Source organism: Camelus bactrianus, chromosome 13 (assembly GCF_048773025.1).
Source record: "Camelus bactrianus isolate YW-2024 breed Bactrian camel chromosome 13, ASM4877302v1, whole genome shotgun sequence".
Taxonomy (NCBI): domain Eukaryota; kingdom Metazoa; phylum Chordata; class Mammalia; order Artiodactyla; family Camelidae; genus Camelus; species Camelus bactrianus.
Genome location: NC_133551.1, coordinates 64,695,287 through 64,699,922, shown reverse-complemented (window position 1 = coordinate 64,699,922; position 4,636 = coordinate 64,695,287). Strand labels below are relative to the sequence as shown.

General features: G+C 43.0%; 1 pseudogene; it reads right to left on the bottom strand.

Annotated features, from left to right (window-relative positions):
* Positions 1-269: 269 nt before the first annotated feature.
* Positions 270-751, bottom strand: LOC105070880 (large ribosomal subunit protein eL21-like; annotated as a pseudogene).
* Between the last annotated feature and the right edge of the window lie 3,885 nt (positions 752-4,636).

Genomic DNA, 4,636 nt, shown 5'->3' with positions numbered 1-4,636 from the left:
AATGTTACTCTTTATGACTGAGCAGGTATTTCTGCAGAGGGGGAGGTTTGATTGATGCATAATGCAGATACACAATGCACAGTGGAGAGAGAGGAGGCCAAAGGGAATTTGGAAAAAATTTTTATGTTTACAATTTTCTTGCCTTGCCATAAAATGCGAATTTTATTTCACATAGGCAATTTAGCAAGCCCTAATGTGGTGATCCTCTTTTCTTTCTTTCTTTTTTTTTTTTTTTTTACAGTCCAGGTCTTTTATTTTCTTTACACTCATCATGCCATGAATTCATAAGGAATGGGTTCCAACAGTTCAGGCTCCTTTCCATTGGTTCTCAAGAAGTGCGTTTCTCTGGATGGAGCAGGCTGGCGCTTCAACTGAACCCAAGTACCTTTCTCTTTGGCTTCCTTCTTTTTCTGATCATTTTCCTTCACTCGTTTCAGGAAGCTTTCTTGGCTCTTAGAGTGCTTAACATGCTCATCATGCACGTTAATTCTCTTGGCAAGAATCCCACCCTTAACTTGTTTGTTTACAATAATGCCAACAGTGTCCTGGGTACATTGTAGAGTTTCCTAGTTTTCCCATGGCAACATTTGTGGGGCATGCCTTTTTGAACAGTACTCATTCCCCTGATGTCCACAGTATTACCTTTCTTACAGATTCGCATGTATGTGGCCAAAGGAACAACTCCATGTTTTCCAAAAAGCCTGGAAAACATATAGCGGGTGTCTCTCTTCTTTCCCTTTGTGCTGGTCATTTTGGAGAGTTACTGGAAGATGGTGGTTCCAGTGAAAAAGAAAACTGTTGATCCTTGATACGATTACTGTACATACTGGCTCTTGCCACCTCACCCATTAGGCTGTAGGTTTTACAGAAATACAAATGAGGCAACCCTAATATTTTGACACTTTTAAGATGTGAGCTGGCCTTCACCGGAATGCGGGCAGCCCTCAACAGCTGGAAACAATAAGATGCTGTGGTCAAACTCAGAACATAATTCATAAACACATGCTCACCCCCTGACTCTGTCACACTAAGCTTTACAATATATCCGAATCAATATAATCAAAATCATAGCAAACGAGGCATATTTGTTAAGTATTTGATAACATTGCAATGTGTACAATCACTGAAGTCATGTCAAGAGACCCCTAAATGCCCATGGCACATAGTCTAGCCAAGCCTGGAAAAGACATAACTCCATTACAACTTAGTTGTAACTGTTCTGTGTTTCTCTTCAGCTTACCATGCCCAGCATCCATGAGTATTTGTGATATCCACTCTTAAGCCTGTTTGGTTTTTTTTTTTCCAATCTTGCTAATGGCCCTGAACCCTTTGATGATGTTGTAAATCTTCCCCATGTTTTAGTTCACTTGTCTCCCCTGAGGAAGGCAACATCGTTCCTGTTGGGTCTGCTCTTAGATGCCTGTGAGGTGACGTTTTAAGTCTCAGGCCCACACGGGCCCACGTGGGTGCTCTGTTTCTATTGACATTATTCTGAGTGAATGGGGTGAGTTTCCCCATTTGAGATCCCTTGAGATCATGTTGACCTCATCTGTGTCATCTGAGGGGGTCACAAGACTTTCTTTCCTTGCATGTGAAACTGGACCATTGCTTTTTTTTTCTCATGACAGTTTTAGGTGGACTAAAAGGATGTATTTTGGTTATCGTAAAACGTCCATGATCTGCATCTGATGATTGTTTGATCCAAACAGGGTGTTCATCATCTTCACAGTCAGGCTGTGACTGTGATTGAACGCAAGTTCGTGTACCTGACCCACAGTGAGGCCAAACAAACCAAAATGCCAGTTTGTTGCAGAGAAATGTTTATTGTAGGGCCGAGCAAGGAGAATAGGTGGCTTTTGCTCAAAAAACCCAAACTCCCTAAAGGTTTTTGGGGAGAAGTTTTTAAGCAGGCAAAATATGGGGTGAGGGCTGCAGGGTGTGACTTCCTTCTGATTGGTGAGGTAACAGGGCAGTGCTCCAGGAATCTTGGGCCCAGCCTGAGGTTACCATCCTCCACCTGGGTGGGGGCCTTAGTCCCTGCAGAAGAACTCAAAGATACTGTTGTGTCTGTTCCTTGAGGCTGCACTATTGTTTCCTGACTGGTCTCCCTTTGTTTCTGTGCTCCCTCCCTTCCCTGATTAGCAACTGTTTGAATCTGCCCTTAGGTACTCAAGGAAGGCCTGGGAGGCTGAATGAGGGTTATTTCCTACAGACCAGAGAAGGGGGACAGGGAAAGGATTTGGACCTGGGAGGTCACCACAGGGTCCTGCTCCATTTCATAACATCCACTTGTTAGGTTATGTTCAGTTTATTTACAGGAAAACTGGGTACACACTGTCAGATAATTCAGATGGTTATAATAAACTTGCTGAGAGTTGTCAATGTAAACGCTTTTCTATTCTGAAAGAGAAGCCATAAGTATCTTGTATTTGTATTATTATTCCCCCATAATCTTTAAGTTTAATGTCTTTAAACTTGATTATAGTGTTACCAAGCCTAAGTTCATGTGCCCGACGCACAATGAGGCCAAACAACCCAAAACGCTGGAGTTTGAAGCAGAAAAAGCTTTCTAGCAAGGACCAAGCAAGAAGAATGGGCAGCTAGAACTTAAAAAACTTGAACTCCTGGATGGTTTTTGGGTAAGAGTTTTTAAAGACAAAATTTCGGGTGAAAAAAATTTGAGGTGAAGGCTACAGGATGTGTGACTTTCTTCTGATTGGTTGATGGTGAGATAACAGGGTGGCATTCTAGGAACCTGGTCCTCAGCCTGAATTTACCCTCCTCCATCTGTGTGTGTGTGTGGGGGGGTGCTTAGTTCTAGCATCAGGCCTCAAAGATATTGTTATGCATATCCCTTGAGGAGGAACTAGGACCCTGCCCCAAGGCTGCACTATTGTTTATTCACTGCTCCTCCTTTCTTTCTGTGCTCCCTCCCTTCCCTGGTTAGCAACTGTTTGAATCTGCCCTTTGGAACTCTGGGGAGGCCTAGGAGGCTGAAGCCTTTTTTCTGAAAAGCCTTCATTAGGGGGCTAATTTATGGGGGACAAACCTGCTGGGTTTCAAGTAGGTTATATTGTTTTGAGACAGGAGGGGAGGGGGCAGAACACAGCTATTAAAGGAATGACACAGCAATTAGTACCCCGATGGTGGAAGACCCAACTCCCAGTAGACCTGGAGGCCCAAGATGCCAGAAGATTCCACCTCCAGTGGACTTTGGGCTTCACTATACACATTGTAATGTACTAGCATGGTGAAGGACACACCCACACCCAAGGTGCCATGACAGTTCTGAAGCTAATTGTAAAAGGTCAAAGAGAGGGCCTTGGCCCAGTTCCTGGGTATCCCCGCCCCTTCCCTATAGTAATTGGAATAAGCTCTCACTTGTTAGCTTATAAAAACTAGCAACAGGGTACCTCATGGTGGCTTTCTCTCTTGCCTTGAGACAGCCTGCACTCTGTGGAGTGTGTATCCACCTTTTCTTTAACTCCCCCACCTCCACCAGTGTACATCTCTCTAAATAAATCTACTTTTACTCAGCCTATGGCTGTCTCTTGAATTCTTTCCTGAGGGAATCCAAGGATCCTCACCGCCCCCCCCCCCTTTCCTGTATCAGTTTGAATAGCTCTAGGATGTCAGGATAGTTGTTTATTTTGTAATTTGGATGACTTACTCTATCAGAACACTGTTCAATCTTTCATTTATTTCCTACCTACTCTGGATTTAGGTTTTTCCTTAGTAGCTCATTAAACTTATTACCGTTCCTGATGCTGTAGGACTATGAGGCATATGATTTCCTTCTTATTGGCCTAGACCAGTTTCTTTACTGTAAAGTTTATTGCCTGGTTTGACTCTGTGGTCTGGGCACTTCCAGAGGCACTAACAGGTGTCTGGTATTGTGGATTTAGCATCTATGCAAATCCCAGTCCTGAAGAAGTAACTTCTACAGGCATTTCTGTTTCCCTTGTGACTCAGTCATGGCTTCGATGTAGTCTACCCACCAGATTAACCCTCTGCTAGCTCTTTGGATTGTTTGCCCCCTTTTCTGTTGTCAAATAATATGGGAAAAGGTGGGCAGATTTGACAATGTTTAAGCACGTGCTGTTTTAGGACTCTCTCCCTTGATCATTTAATTGATGAGTTTGGGCCCAAACGTCCATTTGTTTGGGGAACCCATCTAGCTAATACTTTGTCAGTTAACCATTTTTGATGTTATATTTCCAGTTAATTTATCTACTTCCTAAGAATTTGCTTTTTGAGTTTTTTCTTTCTGGGTACTAAGGCATGGTCTCCTAATATGTAAGGTTGTCAAACCTGATGCATATTCCTTCATTTTGGTTTTCTCCATACTGGTTATCTGTTTATTAGACAATCATTTGTTTTCCACTTTAAGCACCAAATTATCAGGCCATTGGCTACTGCCCATGGATCAGAACTCAAGATAACTTTAGGATCTCCTTTCTGTAAGCTATGACTTATTGGCAACTGAACTGATTATAATTCATCATCATATTGGGCTGACTTGTTCATCCCTCCACCTGCCAGGGTGTCCCCTGTGGTTGAAATTAAGGCTGCTGCTTTCCATTTGATCCCTTTTGGTGTAAGTGAGACACTGCCATCCTTGAACCATCACATCACT